This window comes from Callorhinus ursinus, unplaced genomic scaffold, assembly GCF_003265705.2.
Source record: "Callorhinus ursinus isolate GAN/ISIS: 27379988/994484 unplaced genomic scaffold, GSC_fseal_2.0 scaffold21, whole genome shotgun sequence".
Classification (NCBI taxonomy): domain Eukaryota; kingdom Metazoa; phylum Chordata; class Mammalia; order Carnivora; family Otariidae; genus Callorhinus; species Callorhinus ursinus.
Genome location: NW_027397083.1, coordinates 11370035 through 11392029, shown reverse-complemented (window position 1 = coordinate 11392029; position 21995 = coordinate 11370035). Strand labels below are relative to the sequence as shown.

At 36.7% G+C, this 21995-nt stretch overlaps 1 long non-coding RNA gene across 1 annotated transcript in view; it reads left to right on the top strand.

Moving 5' to 3' along the window:
• LOC141374756 (uncharacterized) overlaps positions 1–21995 on the top strand; it is a 58417-nt gene that overhangs the window by 25996 nt on the left and 10426 nt on the right. The gene's annotated exons all lie outside the window — the stretch shown is intronic.

The following is a 21995-nucleotide window of genomic DNA, read 5'->3' as shown; positions in this document are numbered from 1 at the left end:
TTCTATACAAAAACATGGCAGTATGAAGGGAATTCATTCTCAACCTCCATCCTGCAACTCCTCCATAACATTTTCTTTGCTTTTCATTTCTTCCTCCACTGTGGAGGGCAGCATGCATGTGGACATTCTGCACTCATGTCCAAGCTTGGCCTATAGCTCCTCACAGTGTCTCCCTCTCCTCTGAAGGCCTGGGGCCATAAACATCTATGACATAGTCAGTCCTTGGGAAAACAGATCCAGCAGAGAGGACTCACAAATATTAGAAGGCCTAGATCATTTTAGCAGAAAACTCCCAGCTCCTAGTTACCTAGAACTTGTTCAAGAAGACAAGCATAGGCTCAGAATATGTTCTTCTTTTGGACCCACATACTCCTTACTCTGTGGAGTGTTGCATAATTAATGGAAAGCCCAGGTAGGTCCCTCTCAAAACCTTGCTCTCAAGACCAGCAGCATCAGCATCCCTTAGGACAGTGGTTTCCAAATGGGGGTGATTTTGTCCTCTAGGGAATACTTAGCAATATCTGAAAGCATTTTGATTAATCACAACTGGTCAGGGAAAGTAGTGGGACCAGTGGGTAGAAGCCAGGGATGCTGCTAAACATCCTACACTGCACAGGATATGTCCTCCAAAGAAATTACTTGGTCCAAAATATTAATAATATTGAGATTGGGAAATCCTCACCTAGGATTTTATTGGAAATGTAGAATCTCAGGCCCACCTAAGACCTACTGATCAGAATCTGAATTTTAACCATATCTCTAAGAATGTATATTAAAGTTTGGGAGACACTGCTCTAAAGCATGGGGCAGAAGCAGAGGCTCGTTTTACTCTAGGGAGGAGTGGTGCTGGCTAGGACAGATGGCTTGTTTGTGTTCACATCGGATTTCCTGATATCAGTGTTTGTTGTTATGATTTTCCCTCATTCCAACACCACTTTTTCAACTGTTGACTTCTACCTTTGATAATAGATTCAGAAAGTCAGATGTATCTTGTATTTTCATTCTTTCATGTAGAGTCCTGCATACCAAGTTTAATCTATAAGAAGAATTTTGATGGACATTTGAAAGGTTATATCAATAAAGCTCATAAGTCATAATCAGTCATCACAGGCTTTATAACATTATGATTATCCCAGACTGAACTCTCCTGGTTGCCTTGAATCATATCCTGAATTCTATGAAAGAGGGAAAAACATGGACAGACTACATCATAGCTTTTTTAAAGGATTTCATTATCTGAGCATAGCACAGGAAGGCTTCCAGTACTGAATGTCTGGTCTCTTCTAACATGACTCATTTACTGATGATACCAGTTACATTTTTTCAGACCAAAGTGCTGTGGAATGAATGAAATGAAATCTCATTTTTTCAGTTGATCCTGAGTACCTTAATTTATTGATAGAAGAACATGTATGTGTTTAGCTTGATTCTTGTTTTACCCATGCATAGACAACCTAAGAAACTATTCCAGTTTGAAGGACAAAAGCATTAGAGCTGTGTGTGTCTTGTGCATAAGGAGAGTATTTCTAGAGGCAGGAGGATAATGAGAGGGCCATATACAATGTTTTCAAGGGGCCAAGTACTTAACATTTTCTGGTTCCAAACATATTGCAAAGCCAGGCCCTGCATTTAGCATTTAGCCTCCTTGTCTTCATGTGTAGCTTGACTCCATGAGATTTACCCCATCCCTTAAGGATTACAGTCATTTGGTACTTTCTTCCTCTTCCTCATTTCTGATTTTATATTTACCCTAAATAAAATTTATCCACATATTCCTTGAAATTCCACAGTAATTCCAAGCACCATGCTAAATAAAGACCGAAAACAAGCCAAAAAGCAAACCAAAACAAAAAAACACTTCAACACTTCTATGACTGCATGACTGACGAGAGTTTCAAATCTCCCCAACCCTTCAATTATTTATTTTCTTTTTAACATTTACAAACACTCTCTTCCCATCCCTTCACTCTGGGAATTTTCAGTTTGATATAAAAAAATTATCATTAATTTGCTTTGAATAAATATACAAATGAAAGCTTGAGGGATAATAGGAAAGTTTCTGAGGTTTTGGTGACCCATGAAATTGTCCAGTATAGAAAGTCATCTGTTTTACCTATTCATACAGGGTGATTTTTCTGGCACCATTGATACTTCTTTTCTCAATATAACTTTATCAGTGGTTCATCAAGACATTTTTCAGGGACAAGATGCATTCCATTAACCTTTGGAAACACTTAGAACTTGCTTTTTTCCCAGCCTTTCCCCATCTTTGGAGCCATCTGTCTCGACTCTATCTCTAGCATAAACCTTGATTTACATGAAGAATGATTTAGTGACTCATCCATTGGTACAGTAGTGACAGACCAACATCAGAGCTGCCCCATCAAGGGACTCTTTTTTTTTTTTTTTTAAGATTTATTTATTTGACAGAGAGAGACACAGCGAAAGAGGGAACACAAGCAGGGAGAGTGGGAGAGGGAGAAGCAGGCTCCCCGCAGAGTAGGGAGCCCGATGCAGGGCTCGATCCCAGGAACCTGGGATCATGACCTAGGTTGAAGGCAGATGCTTAACCGACTGAGCCACCCAGGTGCCCCAAGTGACTCTTGATGATATGCCAAACTTGGACCTTGCCCCAGGTCTGATCATTGAGCATTTTCTCATTTCCAAGGAGTTTACTTTGCTTTCATTTTTCTATCCTGTTTCTAGTAGGAAGTCCTGGTTCCCAGTGAATATAACTAAACATGTTCTTTCCCGAAAGATACTGTCTCTTCTAACTTGATTAACTAAGTAGATCAAGCCCAAAATTGTCACTGCCTTTTTCATGTAGATATGTTATATACATTGCACCCTCTCGTCCCCTCCTATCCCCAGACCTCTAATTTCTAGACAAAAATTTACTTTAGGAAGTGAAGTAATTTTATCACCTTAAAAGTGCATATTTTTGTAAAATTCTTAAGGTAAAATGTACTTTTATTTCTAGTTTTTTTTTAATTAAATCATCGATATATTTTGACATAGGTTTGGGTATTAGACATACAGTCATTGAGGGAACATGAAAATTAAGTAGTAGTAGTTGAGAGAAAGACAAAATTCATATAGTAATTTCTATATGATTCAAAAATTTTGTAAAATGGCTTTTGTCCTTTTTCTAAGTAAACAGGAGATGGCATAAAGCATTCCCTCTGAATTGGGTTCACATTAAGAATCCTCAGTTTCCAAGATGACTCATACCTAACTGAGTGCATATTGCTGTTTTTCATGCTGAGAGTATTGCTGTTGTCTGTATCATTCTCTGTTTACGTGTTTAAAGGAAGGGGACAGGGTGCAAAATGGTATGTGATTATCTTAAGGCCCTCTTGAAACCTAAAAATGCCAAAGGTATAGCATTTACGTGATCTTAGAAAATTGGGATCAATTATTTTGAAGGTTTCTCTCCCCCCTACTTTAGGCTTAAAATTTTTAAATGTGGCTGTTAGAGAAGCTGATGATACAGAATTAAAACATATACATCAAACTTTGAAGAAATAAAGTCTTAAAAATACACACACACAAATGAAAAAATACACACACACACACACACACACACACACACATCCCATCTTGGGGCAGTATTTTTTTTGAACAACATCAAGGGAACAACCAATTACAACATGAAAAAAACTGTTATCTGTGGGGAGAGCAGTTTAAGATTAAATTTTACCAAAATCCTTTACCCATATAATTCTGAGTTCAGGTCTGCTAGTAAGAGGCATGTACATTAGGTCTGTAGAGCAGAAGACAGGTGAGCCATGAGAATTGTGGAAGCATACATACGAATAGAGTAGGAATAGCAACAGTTTCTAATTTGTGTTCTAGAGGAAAAACTTGAGATACACTCCTTCAACAATGACACACAATTGAAAGAAAAGCCCCAGAAAACTGGGGGAAAGTTATCTGTTGGGAAATTATTTTAAAAGACAATATTTTGAGGGGACAGATGTTAGGATTCCAACCTATGCCTATTAAATCTGGCCATAGGAGAAAACAGAAGAAACAGAGTAGAAGCCTTTACAGGGGAAAAAAAAAATAAATTACCATACTTAAGAAAAAGAAAGGAAAATTGAAATAAAAACTAATTAAAGTGTTTTAGGACAAATACATAAATAAGAAATATTTTTATTTCAGTGATGAAAAATGTACCAAAAATTTCCAAAGGCGGCGTGCCTGGGTGGCTCAGTCATTAAGCATCTGCCTTTGGCTCAGGTCATGATCTCAGGGTCCTGGGATCGAGCCCCACATCGGGCTCCCTGCTCGGCAGGAAGCCTGCTTCTCCCTCTCCCACTCCCCCTGCTTGTGTTCCGTCTCTCACTGTGTCTCTCTCTGTCAAATAAATAAATAAAATCTTTTAAAAAAAATTTCCAAAGGAGGAAAAAAAAAAGCTTTCTAGAAACACATACCAAAATAATTTTGGTTTTATTTCTTTTTTCCTTCTTTCTTTTTTTTCTCATTTATTTATTTACTTATTTTTTACAGAATCCAATAATAAAAGTAAGGACAGAATTTGAGTGGGGCTACTATGTACCAAGATCTTTATATCCACAAATTTATTAATCACGTTGGAAAATAATAAAAAAACATTTTCCTATATGAAGCCTCAGAAAATATTTCACCCAGGTACGCTTCATGAATATTTCATCTAGGTATGTTAAAAAGAAAACTTGAGGATATTGAAAATTAATTAAAAATAGAACTCAAGTAAAAAAAATAGAACTAAAGTAAGAAAAATGAAATGAATAAAAGAATAAGTTATCAAGGATGGTGGTGAGGGTTTTTTTTTTAATTCTGGTTACAGAATTAAAAAATAAAAATCTCTGAAAATATCTATATTGTTAACAACAGAAACAACAAAATAGCTGGGGTCTTGAAATCTGAGGTGAAATGAAGAGAAAGGACTGGATGTACCAGGGTCAGCAGAGTGCTGGGTACATAGGGATGGCTAAACAAATTCTGCCAATCTTGTGTTTTTCCCATTGTTGCTATTATATCAAAAAGCAATGCAAGCAAGTTACTGTGTGTGGTTAATGCTGTCAGTGCCCACACTCATCTCCAGCCAATTTCTAGACTCTCCTATCTGTTTTCCTTTGGATGGTGACTCTCCCATGCTGTTAAAACATGCTCTGGTGCTCACGGTGCAGATGAGAAGTTCCAATTGATTTAAGGCACCAGGAGTAGCTTCAACCAGTGGTAAGCAGGCATTTGTGTATAAATACCATAATTGCTTCCCCACATAGTTGGGATCACTTTGAGGCATGCCATTTACACTGGCTCTCAGAGTCTTCCCAATGGGCTTCACCTCGTTACCCACAGAGGTAACTGACTTAATAGGGCACCTGTTACTGGCTCCCTTTTCTCCTCTCACGCATCTCCATCCCACTACTGATACTCCTGTGATCACCTCCCCAAATAAGCCATTCTCACTAAGATCCTGGCCTCAGGTCTGCTCCTGGGGAAAACACAAGCTAAGACACCACAGGTCGTTTAACAAATTGTCAAGCAATACACTACTAAACAAATCTGTCAAGGATGAAGTAAAATGAAAAATCACATACATTTATGGTGGCAGGGTAAATTGATGTAAACCATCTAGAACTCAACTTAACTATATATATATCAAAGGCCATAAAATGCTCAGACTCTGATCCATTCGGCACCACTGTGGGAAAACCAACAGAAGGGAATAATGTTATGACACACAGGGCAAAAAATATCTTATCTTTAATAATATTCATGAACTACAGCAGTTATACCAGTAAAATATTGGGAAAATGTTTCTAAATTCAACAAATCATTGGTAAATATCAGAACAGCTATCAAAATAAGATTAGCATTGTTTAAGAATTACACTGTGGATTTTATGTTAAAGCAAGAAAGCTGCCTCTGATAAAGCATTAATTGATAATCAAGGTATAAAAATCTATCATAAAGTTAAGTTTATTTGCCTTACCCAGAAGTCCTACTACAGTTCCAAGAAAAATAACACTGAGACAACTATTTTATACCTGCCTCTTTTTCCTTTAAACCTGGCCTATCTATTTTTATTTCACTGAGAAAAGGAAGATCATAAGAGTCACATGAATCAATACACATACTTAAAATGGTACCCGTACACCCTGTCCTGTTATAATGGTGACGTGGCCTTCCCTGTAGCTAGAACCAAAGCTTCCGGTTGCATGTTGCGTTCTCTTGCTACTTTAGCCAACTCAAGGATTTTGCCATGTTAGCTTCTGCTTTTTGCTTTTTTCTCTTTTTTTGGTAAGTGTTTTCACCCTTTCTATTGGATAATTTGTATCATTCTGTACTCATCCCTATTAAAAAATAAAGTAACAAAACTCTCTTCTCTTTTATACTCTTGTTTCCTACCAGCTACCGAAAGAGCTGTCTGGTCTTTTTCTCTTCAGCTTATCCCACTCAATTGAAATTTTCTGCCCCGTCATTCCATTGAAATTGATCTCATCAAAGTCACCACATGACCAGCTTTCCAAATAAAAATGTCAAATATCTGTCCTTATCACCCTTGAACTTAAACAGTTTCTAACCCAACTGACAACTTCCTTTTAAACCAGAATTATTACTTTGGCATGGGAGAAACATCATAATTTTGTTTTATTTCCTACTCCACTAATGACTCTTCCTTACTCTCCTCTCCTGGCTTCTCCCCCTTTTTTGAGTTCTCCAAATGTTCATTTGCCCGAGGACAGTTTGCATCCACCATTTTTCCCCCCACTACTTCTACTCTATTCTAGATGACATTCAGACCCATGGTTGAAAATATAGTTTAAACTGTTGATTTCCCAAAATGTATTTCTGAGTTTTCAGACTCATCTCTAGCTGCTAACTTGATGTGTCTGTTTGAATACCTAATGGGTCTCAAGCACTACATGGCTGGAATAGAATCCCACAGCCCCTTTAATATTCGTCAGTCTGCATTAGCTCTTTATGGCATCATTCATCCAATCAGAAAAGCCAAAAACTTAGGAGTTATTCCTATTCCCCTCTTTTTCTTAGCCCTCATCTCCAAATGGAGTGTCTATCTCCGAAATTTATTCTGAAAACCACCTCACTAAACATCTACCACTATCACTGTAGTTCTGTTTGTTGCCTGGGCAACTGTCATAGACATTGAATCGGCTTCTCACTGAAGTTATCTCCTCTTCATGGTCCATATAAAACAGACATAGTAATATCTTTAAACACAAGAGCTAGACTATAACACATACTTTCACTTAGAATTTTTTTGACTCTAGTTTTTTAATGACTGCAAACCCTACCTAACCTGGCCACAACTTATCTTGCTCATCTCATCTGTTATCACTTTGTCATTCTCTAAAGGTGACATTCACTGGCCTATTTGTGTTATTGAACAAGCCAGCTCATCTCTGTCTTAGAGCTGGTACATTTGCTATTCTCACTGCTTGTACTCTTCACCACTATATTTTATATGGCTGTTTCTGTCCTAACATTGGGATCTCTACTCAAACATCATCTCTCTAGAGAATTTTACAGACCATTCTCTCTGAATTCACAACCCCACAAACAATGTGTTACATAATTGTCTATCTCATGTTGGGGAAATGTAATTAAAAACAAAATATCTTCTTAATCCAGAAAACCTCTCCACATCAGCAGAAGAGAAAAAACACAATTGTTAAAGAAGCACTAAACCAGATTCTGATGTACATCACCAGCCATCTCCCAACAGATTTCAAAGACAGGAAGAAAGTTCATCCTTCTATATATTCAAGCAGATACAACCCATTGCATGTGTATTCTCAAGATAAACAATAACTAATTTTCAAATAAAAGCACTTGACAACATTATTTGTCATACATGGTTCATCTTAAATTCACTTAGTAATTGGGATGATCACTATGTTATGCCATTGGCTTTATCCAAAGGACAAATAAACCTCTCCTATTTTATGACAAGATATTTTTGCAACTTGAAACATGGTGCCCACTAAAGGCTTCTACCATCCCACAGAAACCAGGAGATAGGGACACTATATTTTTTGATGATTGTGTTTCAAAAAATGGTTCCCAGATCCTTGAGAAAGACACCCCTGGGTCTTAAAGCTGTAAAGAGGCTTATTTAGCTTTTAAAAAGGTTTGCATATATTTCAAAAAGACAGAAAATAACTTAAAATTATCGGTTTTCTGAGGTAAATTATCAGCTTTTTAATGTTAAAAAAAGAGTGGGGGGATACCTCTTCTTTTCAATTAATTTTAATTCACATAAACCTTATACTCATTATCATTATATTTGCACAACATGGATCAGCAAATTAAAATTTATTTATAGACCTGTCTTTTTGGAGTATTTTCTTTCTTTTATAATTCAGCTTTCATGAAAACAAGGTTTTTCTTTTAGTTTATAATTGTATTCTGACTGCCTCTAACAATGTCTGGACCATAATATATACACAAATATTTATAGAACAAATAGTATTATCATTTAATAATATTATTTAATAATAGTATTATATAGTATTAAGCAAGAAAAATACTATGCACCAAAGATAGGCTGGGAAAAATACAGAAAAAAATTTTTTTAAATGATTTTTGAGAACTACCTATGAAAATGTTTTTAAAGTTTATTTATAGATTCCAGTGTTCTATTTTTAATAGACTTTATTTTTTAGAGCAGTTTTAGGTTTACAACAAAACTGAATGGAAAATACAATGCTTTCATATATTTCCTTCCTCATCCTGCCACTTTCCTCCCCTGTCCCCCATAGCCTCTTCCACTATCAGTATCCTAAACCAGAGGTATATTTGTTCCAAATGATGAACCTATATTGACACACCATTATCACCCATTTCATAGTTTACAGTAAGGCTCTTTTTGTCTTTGATATATATTCTATGGGTCTAGATGAATGTACATGACATGTAGCCATTATAAACATAAAATTTTCACTGCCCTAAAAGTCCTCTGTGTTCCAGGTATTTATCCTCTATTTACCTTAATGCCTGGCAACCACGGATCTTTTTACTGTCTTCATAGTTTTGTCTTTCCCAGAATGTCATATAGTTGCAATCTTAAGGTATGTAACCTTCTCAGATTGGCTTCTTTTACTTAGTAATATGCATTTAAGTTTCCTCATGTCTTTTCATGGCTTGAAAGCTCATTTCTTTTGTGGTGCTGAAGAGTGTTCCATTGTCTGGATGGACCACAGTTTATTTATCCATTCACCTACTGATGGACATCTTGGTTGTTTCCAAGTTTGGGCCATTAGGAATAAAGCAGTTATAAACATCTGTGTAGATTTTTGTTCTTGGACATATATTTTCAACTCATTTGGGTAAATACCAAGGAGGGTGATTGCTGAATCATATGATAGGAGTATTTTAGTTTCGTTAGAAACTGCCAAATTGTGTTCCAAAGTGGCTATACCATTTTGCAGTACCACCAGCCATGAGTTCATGTTGTTGCACATCCTTGTCAGCATTTGGCATTGTTGGTGTTTTGGAATTGGGCCATTCTGATAGGTATGTAGTGGAGAGTCCAGTGTTTCTCAAAATGAATCTGTACTTTTATTTATATGGAAAAAAATTAACTTAGTAAGTGGATCATTGACTTGGAAGAGATAGAGACAGGAATTGAATCCAAATACTCTATGAAGGATTCATTGTATCAACTTTTCTTTTTTTTTTTTTTAAAGATTTTATTTATTTATTTGACACAGAGAGAGAGAGAGAGAGAGAGAGAGAGAGAAGGAACACAAGCAGGTGGAGCAGGAGAGGGAGAAGCAGGCTTCCCACTGAGCAGGAAGCCTGATGCGAGGCTCGATCCCAGGACCCTGGGACCATGACCTGAGCTGAAGGCAGATGCTTAGTGACTGAGCCACCCAGGCGCCCTGTATCAACTTTTCTTAACATATTTGTTGATATTTCTTTTATTTTTAACTTTTGTTGTCTGTTTTGAAATCGTTTCAACATTGAGGATAACTGGCTGGAGGTGTGAGTTGAGCATTGTTTGGCAAGAGTTTTGTTCATGTCTGTATCTTTAGAGTCATAGAATTATGGTATTCTATCCTGAGACTCCATTCAAATAGTTCGTATTTAAAACTCCCTAATCTATGCATTCTGTTGACCTAATACAACTTTAAAAGGTGTTTTTGACTTTTGGCAAAGAGAAATTTGGCTCTATATTATGTTTCTGAAAAATCTGATTTTCTCTCTTTTAAGAGCCTCACAAATTGTTTTTGTAATAGTTTTGAAGGGAAATGGCAGGAAGTATGAACTGATACCTCTGCATATTTATTGAATAAGTATAAAAGATTCTAAAATCAGAAACAATTTCACATCTATGGCATTTATCCTATCTGTCTTACTTCTGGATGTTTTGTGTCTCTCCCTCATTTCATTGTGTACCAGAGGATATGAGCATTTAGTTTTCATTCACTAAAGTCCACAAACTTCATTTTAACCTACCCCTATGTATAATAGAAGCAAATATTATATTTATCAAGTCTTAATGGTAAACTCACATAAACTATGCAGAAATTAAACTGCTTACCCAAAGCAGCCATTTTTCTCTTCCATTTGTTAATCCAATATACTCTTTCAGAGATTACTCTTAGTACCATGTACATTTTTTATGGCTCCAATAAGGATCTAAAATGCTCTTTCATATATATAAACTACACAATGTGGGCTCTTGAAAAGCAAGATATGCTTTCCAGTCTTAGAAAATTTCAAATGGTCAAAACTTTCTGGAAGTGATATAGATGTCATGAAAAATATACACATTTCAGAGTAATTAAAACCAGTATCAGACAGCTGTTGTTTAGGAACTCCTTAAAGAGATTTTTATGGTAGGGAAAACATTAGATGAGATGACCAAAAATGCCCTTTCAAAGTTTAAATTGTAGAATTCAATCATTTGTAAGACCAGGAACCTAGAGTTATGCCACAGAATAAGGGGATGATTTATTTGACTTAAATTTGAGTCCATTATCAGAAAGAATGGTTGTGTCTGTGAGAAACAAAAATTCCGCTGTAGGGCGTTGAATTCTGTGTCTCCAAAAAGACATGTCATCGCCAGCCTAACCCCTGGCACCTGTGAATATGACTTTATAAGATCTTTGTAGGTTTAAGTAAGGGATCTTGAGACAAGATCATTCAGGATTTAGGGCAGGCCCTAATCAAGTCTTAGTGGTAACACAGTTTCTTAACACATAAGGACAGCCATGAAAAAAACTGATAGTGATTGGAGGAATGTGTCTATATACCAATAAATGCCAAGAATTGCCAGAAGCCACCAGAAGCTGGGAAATAAGCATGGGAAATATTCTCCCTCAGAGCCTCCAGAAGGAACTAGCCACATCCACACCTTGATTTCAGACTTCTGGCCTCCAGAACTGTGAGGGAATAAATTCATGCAGTTTAATTCAGGTTGATGTAATTTGTTACCAAAATAGACCCTATCAAATTGACTTTAAAAATATGGAAATATATTAGCTCACACAAATAGAGAAATGACTCTCTTTGGAATTGAGTGCTCTAATTCTATTTCTCTGTAATTCTTTGGGCTTTGCTACTTCCTTTAGTTGTTTCATCTTTAGTCCAACTGTGAAATGGTTGTAGCAGTTGCTAAACTCATACACGGTTGATAACTTCCCCATGAAAATGAGAGAGAGATAAGAAATTTGCTTCAGATGGCTCTCAAATTCCAGGAATAACTTATTCAAAAGACTTAGAAATACTTCACCCAAAATTTATTTGCCCAAGTGAGATCATGTACTTTTTTTTTAAATCAATAAACACTACATTATCTTTCGACTATTCATGCCCTCTCATGGAGGTGGAGCTGAATTCAGATTCGCTGGCACCACAAGGACTTGCATAAGAAAGGTTAGATACCCAAACAAAATGAATTTCTGTGAGAAAGGAGGAAGGGATCACAGATGTTGGGCAAATAATTTTAACTACAGGATAACATGAGCAATATAATATTCCTACCTCATAGACACACTCACTGAGCAGCTTGCCTTTGTAATAAATATCAAGTGGCTTTGACTTCCCCGGTAAACTTTTGAAGATAACGTTTCTCCCTGACATCTGGAGTTTAAAAAATTTTGCTTCTATAATGGCATTTCTATTCAAGTTTGGTGATACCACCAAAGGTGGGAGGAAAAAGGTAGAAAATAGTATTGGCTTTCTGGATTAGAGGGGAGGATATATTATCTGTCATGACATATTCAGAAGCATAGTACTTCTAAACCCTATGCCTTTCTGTCTCCTACCCTCTTAAAATCCTGTCTTTTCCTGAAAGATCAATAGTCAGGATGACATGGTCTAACCTATATGGAATAAATTAATGGACTTTCCTACTGCTGTTGGGTTGAATGTATCATACTTTTGGTAGATTAAACATTTTCAAACAAGTAGAGGGATGGCTCAGACAAAGAGAGCTATTTGATAATGAGAAATTCTATGAACAAAGCACTACGCTAGACATATTAATGTTCAATACGTTCCTCTGGGGATTTAGTCCAGTGGAATTGAATAAGGAACAACTATTAATGTTTCCAGTGTTACATGGCTAGTGAACTGCCCGGATTGACTTTGAACCTTGGTTTAATTCCTAAGCCCACACTGTCTCCAAAAGAATCTGTAACCAAAATTATTATTGCAAAGGAGTCACTAATAAATTATGTTTGTATTATTCTTTACTATAGACAAAGAATTGTAGTTAATACTCAGACAACTTTATGTAAAACAAGCTATTTTACTTCAAGTTCCCCTGAGGCAAAACTCAAAGCGAGTGTTTGTATTCAAGTGATTTAGTAGGAAGAACCCCCAAGATAAACTGGTGAAACGAGAAGCAGGACAAGGAAGGGAAGCCAAACAAGGCTATGATTTGTGGCAAAGCATGGCAGAAGGCCATTTCCACTGATTTCAATGGAAAATTCTGGAGTGCGAGATTTGCTTCAGCAGTTGCCAACTCCTGCAGCCAGGGACTTAAGTCTCACACCCTAACCTGTCAATCTTTGTATCATCGGCTAAAATCTGCAACAAAAGGATTTAAACTCTATGCTTGCAGGGAAAAGTGGCTCTAGCAGTCTGTGGGTCACACACAGGAAAAGAGTCTCAGGCATAAACCCTTAATAAGTGTGCAGGGAAGGGCTTACAGAAATATAAAGGGACCCAAGGAGATCTGGGTATAGTACCTCTGTTGGCTGTTCCATTGTCTTGTAAAAAGGAATGATGTATGCACAGGATAACCAAACCTGGAACTGTCCAAAAAACTTGTTTTAAAACAAACACTACAAATGTGTTGTGTGTTCTTAAATTATTGAATACCTCATAGGTATACCAATTCTAGATTGATAATCTGTTGGTAGAGAAAAGCAAACTAAACGTTTCTTCCGCTAGCAAAAGGGTAAGAGGTATATCCATTTGAGTGAGGAATAATGTTCTGTGTCATTAAAACTGGATTGATTAAAAATTGTTTCTTTACCTGCCAGGGTCTAGTTGGAGAATTGGGTTGGGGCATAATTAACAAGATAAATGGACTAGGGGCCTTGTTTATGATATACAGTTGCTTTAGTTTATATCCTATAGAATTGTCTGGGTTGTTGAAAATTGATAATGGGAATTCATATAGCCCTCTAAATTCATGATTTGGCTTTCAAGTCATTCTGGAAGTAATGTCCTGTGATGTGCTGTTGTAAACATCAGCTGGTATACAAGGATTGATGACACACATTTCCTTGGAGTTTTTTTTAGCCATGTATTAGTTTCCAATTGAAAAAGAAAACCACATAAAGTTCCTTAATAAATGTAGTGTGAGCTTGATTGAGACACATTGCTAATATTATTAAGTGCCCCAGAGAGTAACTGAAATATCATATTGTTGGTATTCACACTTCCATTTTTGTCGCACAGGGCTTATAAAACACTTACAAACACATTACTGTATGCAAAACATAATGCTCTTTCTGGAACTCTGGTTTTTATGGACTTTTATGGCTGAACAATTGATATTTACCTATTGAGATTGGCTTAGAAGACCCTAAAGCAGCCCAGCAGAAGATAAACTATGACTATTTGCTTATGAGAACAGCAAAATAGCTAAAGGACTCTTTAAATATTCCCAGTATTAAACCAGCATGACTGTTTAAAAGTTCAACATTTCACTGTCATACTCAGCAGTTCTGTTTCTCTTCCAGACCTCTTTGGTAAAAAGGGCCCTGAGAGATCTTCTGAAGGGATTATGTCTTCTGTTGTGACCAAATACAATGAAACTATCTCTTCTTATCTGAGACTGTCTTCATGAGAGTTACGGGTACTACCTGCATTCACAGGTGCTAATTGGGGTTCAATAGTGTCAGATGGTCTGACGCGGACTTAGGATAAAGAAGGGTTTTAAGCAGGGTTAAAACTAAAGATGTTTCTTTCTGTGACTCTGTAAAAAAAAAAAAAAAGAAAAAAGACTTTTTATTTCCCCCAAGTCACTGTAATTCAAAAGGCTTTATCCTAAAGGGTTAAACTCTCTAGTCCAAAAAAAGTGGAATCACTGTATTTGAACACCTAAGAGAAGATATGTCAGAATTTAAGCAGCTACATACAGAGTGAAAGAAAATTCCTGGGGTGCCTGGGTGGCTCAGTCGTTAGGCGTCTGCCTTCAGCACAGGTCATGATCCCAGGGTCCTGGGATCGAGCTCCACATCGGGTTCCCTGCTCAGCGGGGAGCCTGCTTCTCCCTCTCCCACTCCCCCTGCTTGTGTTCCCTCTCTTACTGTGTCTCTCTCTGTCAAATAAATAAATAAATCTAAAAAAATAAATTAATAGTAAGTAAAATAAAATAAAACAAAAATAAAAGACAATTCTTTTCCTGGCAGAGAAAAATAACGTGGGGTCAGAAAATAAAATTGACCTTAGACAGATGCATTTAGGAGAAAATAAATGTTACTAATAAGTAAATAAGACATTAACAAAGCCCAAGGTAGTTTGGATGTCATTAGGGACCAGGTGGCATATTAATCTGACTATGTGAAGGGGACTGACTTCACATCGGCAGAAGAGATAGGAAAGCATTTTTGGAAGCTGCAGTGAAGTTCCAAAAGGTGAGGTGTGAAGATTGGCTTCTGGGAAACTATGAATAGACAGGCTTGGTGGAAGGGAACAGAGCCATCTTCCAGAGCAGTGATGAAAACAAGGCCGTGAAGGCAAGCGGTCTGGATCTTTGAGGGCCTGGGGCCATGTTAAAGATTCTATCCCATAGGCAGTGGGAACCCATTAAATATGTCTGAGTACAGAAGTGACAACTGTAGGCTTTTGCTCCACTTCAAGCCAGAACAGAGACTATCAATTACCACAGATTCTATTCTCTCTCTTAGCCAAATGGAGGCTTGATGGGAGAATCCCTATTGTGGGCAGAGAGTGGGAAGGGAGAGGAATAGAAGGTTTTCTGAGTAGTCAGAGCTCCCAAAGGTTGCACAGCTTGTGTTCTTCCGTACATAAAAGGGAATAATTAGTCCCAGTGGGTGTTACATCATAACATGCACTTTATGACTGTGTCTGCACAATGCCAGGCAACTGGTGAGCATTGTTTTATTGTTCTAACTGATCATTTTAGTTCAGTGCAAACTAAACCTGGGGCTAATGTTTCTAATGCAGCTGAGGGCATTTTTATGGTGGAATTTTCCATGTTAACTTTCAGAATTATGTAAAGTGAGGGTTTTTCATTTAATTTCTTTACATTCTAAGCACACAGAGCTACAACCATATTGGCAAGAACCTTTTATATGAGTGACAAGGCAAAAATGAATGGGCCTCATATCAGTGAGGTCACTGATATGAGGAATTCTTAATCTCAGGAAACAAACTGAGTGTTACTGGAGTGGTTGGGGGTGGGAGGGATGGGGTGGCTGGGTGATAGACATTGGGGAGGGTATGTGCTATGGTGAGCGCTGTGAATTGTGCAAGACTGTTGAATCACAGATCTGTACTTCTGAAACAAATAACGCAACATATTTTAAGAAAAAAGAAAAAGAAGAAGATAACAGGGGAGGAAGAAAAGGGGAGTATGTCAGAGGGGGAGACGAACCATGAGAAATGATGGACTCTGAAAAACAAACTGAGGGTTCTAGAGGGGAGGAGGGTAGGGGGATGGGTTAGCCTGGTGATGGGTATTGAGGAGGGCACGTTTTGCATGGAGCACTGGGTGTTATGAACAAACAATGAATCATGGAACACTGCACCAAAAACTAATGAAGTAATATATGGTGATTAACATAACAATAAAAATTTTAAAAAAAATGAAAAAAAAATGAATGGGCCATATAACCCACCACATTAACCTGGTTTTCAGAACCTACAATGATTTGTTTAGGTCAATGACATGCATTCAAAGAATTGGAAATGTTATGCGAGAAAAGTAATCCAATATTCTGTAGTGGGGGGCAGATGGACTTTGAGGGTGACAGAAAGACCTAGGTCTATTTTCCTTTCTCAATACTCTTCAGCTGTGGGACCTATGCAGTTACTTCTCTGAGCTTTGTTTTACAGATATTTTTCAGTAAAGAATTGATTAGACATTTTCAAGTGATTTCGTATAAAATAATGTAATCACTAAGAATAATATGAATGGTATTTCCCAACATAGAATCATGGAATTTTTTCTTTCCTTTTTTTTTTAAGATTTTATTTATTTATTTGTGAGAGAGAGAGAGAAAGAGAGAGAGAGAACGTACACAAGAGCAGGGTGAGGAGCAGAGGGAGAAGCAGACTCCCTGCTGAGCATGGAGTCTGATGTGGGGCTCAATGTGGGTCTCGATCCAGGGACTCCAGGATCATGACCTGAGCTGAAGGCAGATGCTTAACTGACTGAGCCACCCAGGTGCCCCATGAAACATTTTTTTTACAGCACAGGTGGAGTGAAACATGCCCACGATGCCACATGTATATGCCTATATATACAGTTACAGTGCCATGCTTTAATCCTTTTACACTGAAGTATAAATTTTTCCTATTTTCCTATAATGAGGTTTTGGATAATTTTGCTTTCTCATTTGTAATTTTACATGATTCTTTTATTGCCAAAGACTTTTGTGCCTTTAATGTAAAATACAGCTTTTAAATAAAAATACAAAAAAAAGAATATTTTCTTTAGTCTATTGAATTACACTTACTGGAGCACCAATGACAAACAATTATCACTGAAGATGCATGAAGTTACTAATTGTATCCAGCACTTTCAACTTTGCTGCCTACCAGGCTGGAAGCCAGAAGTCTGGAAGGCTTGAATCTCCAAAACAGAAGCAGTTTGTGGGAAATGTATATTGCATTAGGCACATTATCATCACAGCAAGCAGGTATTATTAAAATTACAATATGATGAGAGACTTAGAGCCACAAGGAGGCATGAACAAAATATACAATTGTTAAGTGGTGAGGACAGGGTGGACCCTAGGCCAATTTGATTTCAAAACCCATGCTTTCTCAACAACACAATATTGCTTTACTGTTGCTCAGTTTAGAATCAAATAAGAAAAAGTAAGAAGCAATGGCTCTAGAATATGCTTTGCTTAGGTGATCATATAGGTATAATTCTGAGGAGTGATTTTTGTTTGTTTGCTTCAAAATACCACTGTCTCTGAATGTCATCAGTATAGCATTTTTTTTTTCTTTTAGGCAGGCAAAGGTGTTTAGCAGGGAAAAGTAGAGCTGACAAGGAGCTTCTTTACAGTTGAAGTTAGAAACTTGCAAAATGAAGGAGATAGCCACTAAATGCTATGTATTTCCCATCACACCAGTATTTGAAAGTGGAGGTGAAAACAAATTGGATTAACTATACTAAAGATCCATAAAGAATTTAAATAAACTAAGAATCCAACACATAAGTAAAAATACTGAGATAATAAAGAAGAAAACATAAAAATCCCTGCACTTGCATGATGACCTGGCCCCTTTGGGATTGTGTAGAACACATGGGTGAGATCCTCAAATAGCCTCATGTGCACAAACTGTGCACCAATAACTTTAACTGAACAAGCCTTCTGCTCTCAGATTTTGTGCATGTTCTGTATCTAATTCTCACAGAAACCCTGGGTACTAATTTTAGTGATTCTAATTTTAAAGATGAAGTTACAGAGGCTTCTGGAAGTTAAATAATCATTCCAGTGTTTTCACATAATCTAACTTTAAAGTTAATATTCTCTCCAGTGAACTATGTTTTCTTACCCCATCGGATCTGATCTGCTTATGATGGGTAGGGACAGTGCATGAGAGCTACCTCTCTTGAATGTGATTCTAAGACAGTACATAAACTAGTAGGGACTTTCAGCTTTTAGTTTGACAAAATTCAACTTTTTTTTTTTATTTGCTTTTGCTTTGTTTTGTTTGACAGACCACCAGATACCACGCTATACCACCTTGGTCTGGAGTCACTTTTCTTTTTTCTTTCTTCCTTCCTTCCTTTCTTTTTGGAAATTTTTCTTAATGAACATCAACAAAAGGAACTTAAGGCTTTGAGGCATCACATAATATCATGCCATGTAAGTTCTTCATTATGTTTATACTTTTTAAACTATTGGTATCAAAGTATGGGTCATAGTTCTGTAGTGAAGATTCTATAGAGATCCTTGAGGTAAAATCTTACGTAAATACTGTTTAATATTATGGCTCTATCAAGCATTTTTTTCCTGGTATATATGTTAATTTTTTTTTTTTTAACTTGAAAAGGTGAGGGAGGAAGAAGGGTGTGGTCAAGAGAGAGAAAAGTCTTTCCTGTTAGGCTTCCAACCACAAGACCACTGTTCATTGGTAATGTTGGCATAGGGAGAGGTGGTGGTAGGACTGGTAATACAAGTGGAAAAAGATGAGGGCCCAGGAAAATCCTCTATTCCTTATAAGCTGACTATGATAAAAACTATCTAAGAATTTGCCCCCAATACATGAACTAATGATTTTAATTAGTAATACATAAAGAGGATTCTCTAGAATAAGAACACTCCTGTAGGGACGCCTGGGTGGCTCAGTAGGTTAAGCGTCTGACTTCGGGTCAGGTCATGATCCCAGGGTCCTGGGATCAAGTCTTGCATTGGGCTTCCTACTCAGCAGGGAGCCTGCTTCTCCCTCTCCCATTCCCCCTGCTTGTGTTCCCTCTCTCGCTATGTCTCTCTGTGTCAAATAAATAAATAAAATCTTAAAAAAACCACAAAACCCTCTTGTAAACCACATGCAAAGTTAAATAAGTCTAACTGCAATAATGACAATAAATAAACAACAAACAGCAACAACAGCAATAACAAACATAAAAAAAAACCCACGTTTTTCTTGAATCGAAATTAATAGAGGAGCAGTGAACAGAGATCAGAAGTCTATGAACATGCACCAAGACAATTGTCCCTATGTGTCTTAATGTGTATTTTTAGGCCCAATTTAGCTCACAGCTAAGACTGAAAAATTATGGACTTTTCCAATGCTTAACTATATTACCATTTTCAGATCCTGGCACTGGATGTTTCTGGATATGTTGCTGATTAAGAACCAGCCAAATACTGTGAGGCTCACTGGGTTTGCCATTTACTTCTAAATGTATCAGGTTTCTAGTAATGTTGCTTTTCAGAGGTAAATGGCTCTTCCATCAAAGAGCACATTTGCATACCTTTCAAATCTCATCACCCTAAAGTAATCATCACTTGATCATAATACCTTTCCAAGCGCTGAATGACATTGAATAGTTTGTCATACAGAATGTATGGGAAATAAGCAAAGGTATGCTGTACGTCTAAAAGACTCCCTTTGAAGAGAATATTTCGGCTTCCAGTAGATTTCTCTACAATCTGTCCTTTAAAGAAGTATTTGCAGCTTCTAGCTGATACAATTTAAGTATTCTATAACTAAATCTCTTTGTTTATGCACTCCTTTATTTGTATGCATGATACCACTCTCCAAAAATGCTCCAAATATGATACAGGACTTAACACAATGCTTTCAAGGCTAGAGTTTCCTTTTTTGCATTTATCCTTCTGTCTGAGGTTAAGGAAAAGTTTACAATTTTGGACAGGTCTAGAACATGTAAGTACTTGTCTATCAAGGGAACATAAATAAATAAGTAAATAAATAAATAAATAAATGTTTAAAAATCTCACAGATCTTCTTAAGAAGTAAGAGCAAAGTAATAGTAGTCTGATGGTGAGATGAAAATACCTTATTCTGTATGTGATAAAAATTTGTAAGACTAGGGTGAGACCAATTTAGGTTGGAGTTCTGTATATTTTACTTATAATAAATAATAAATTCTTTATATTTTTTTACAATAAATAATAAATAATAGCTCTCTCATTTTGAATAATATAGTGGATAGTTTTAGCCTATTTTCTGTTATGTAGCATAGGGATTATAGCAGCTATTTCTCAGGGCTTTAAATGTGTTATACATTATATGGCACAAGGAAGATACTTAATCCAGGTTAGTTTGTTATCCTTGTAAATTAATGACTAGAAAAAGCGAAGAATTTTTTAATATATTAGAATAAAAAGCATAATTATGTAATACTAAATTGCATATGTTCTTACTGGATAGCGACTTTCAATCTAATTATTAATTAGATTTGTTCTCCCAATTATAGTTTTGTATGTTTTTGATTTCTAAATGAAATGCTTTTTTGGCATGACATTGCCTAAAATATTTTGTTCAAGTAACTTTCTAGAAATATGACAGAACTTGGTAGATGTTTTGCCATAACTGTTTACTTTTCTTCCTAAGCATAGAGATAAATTACATTTTCCAACCACCTGCATGGTTTTTGTTTAGCAAGAGAGAAGGTGCACAGCCAGCACTACCCCCAAATCTCCTGCATGTGATTTTCTCTGCTCTTTCCCTCTATGTCGGCTGAGTTAAAGAGAACCTCAATGGTGATCTTTGAAGCCTGGTGGAAACATATAATGGACGCAATGAGGTGTAATAACCAGCCTTGAGGATGACCCCCAATAATTTTCACATCTCGTTGATCAAACCTTTGTGTAGTCCTTTCCCAAATTGAAACTGGGCTGATCTGCATGGTAAATAGGATACTGCTGAAGTGATAGGTGACTTTTAAAACTAGGTCATAAAAAGCATTGCAGCTCCCACTTCCATTTCTTGATTTGCTGATTCTGCCATGGGGATACCCAGGCAGCCCTGCAGAAAAGCCCAAGTGGAGAGAAATTGAAGTACCTGCCAATAGCCAGCATGAATTTGCCAATGAGTCCCTTGGAAGATATTGCAAGCTTTCATCCTTAATCAACCCTCCAGATGACTGAAACTTTGGCAAATATCTGACTCTTTATGAGAAACTCTTAGCCAGAACTGAACTGTCCAACCAAGCTGCTCCCAAATTTCTGACCCACAGAAACTGTAAGAAAAAAACAAATGTGTTGTTGTTAAGCCACTTTAATTTACGGGTAATTTAAACTTAGGAGTAAGTTGTTATACAGCAATAGATAAGATATCTGGTGACCTAAATCTTAGGTTAGAGGAGATTCTCCCAGTAGAAATAGTTGCATTGGATTCAATTAAATAACAATTGATTTCCATTATGTAAGCAACTAAAATTTGTTTTAGTACTTTGTGTTAGCTTAGCTAATATAAAGTCCAGAGTTCCAAAACCTCTGAATTTTTGGGTTATTGACATTTTGGACTAAACAATTCTTCACTATGGAAGGGTGTCTTATACATTATAGGATATTTAGCATCATATTTGATTTCTGCCCACTAGATGCAACCTTTTTCCCCAAGTTGTGACAATAAAAAATGTCTCTGTGTATTGCCAAATATCCCTTAGGGTGGAAAATCACCCTAGTTGATAATCACTAAGCTAAAGAAATGTTAGCATTCTTTTGAGTATTAAGCTAGTGTGATCCTGATCAAGTCATTTAAACTTAGTTTGCTCCTTTATAAAATCAAAGTTGATTAGGCAAGTGAAATTTAACTCTGAAATTGAACAGACCTTGTTTAAAAGT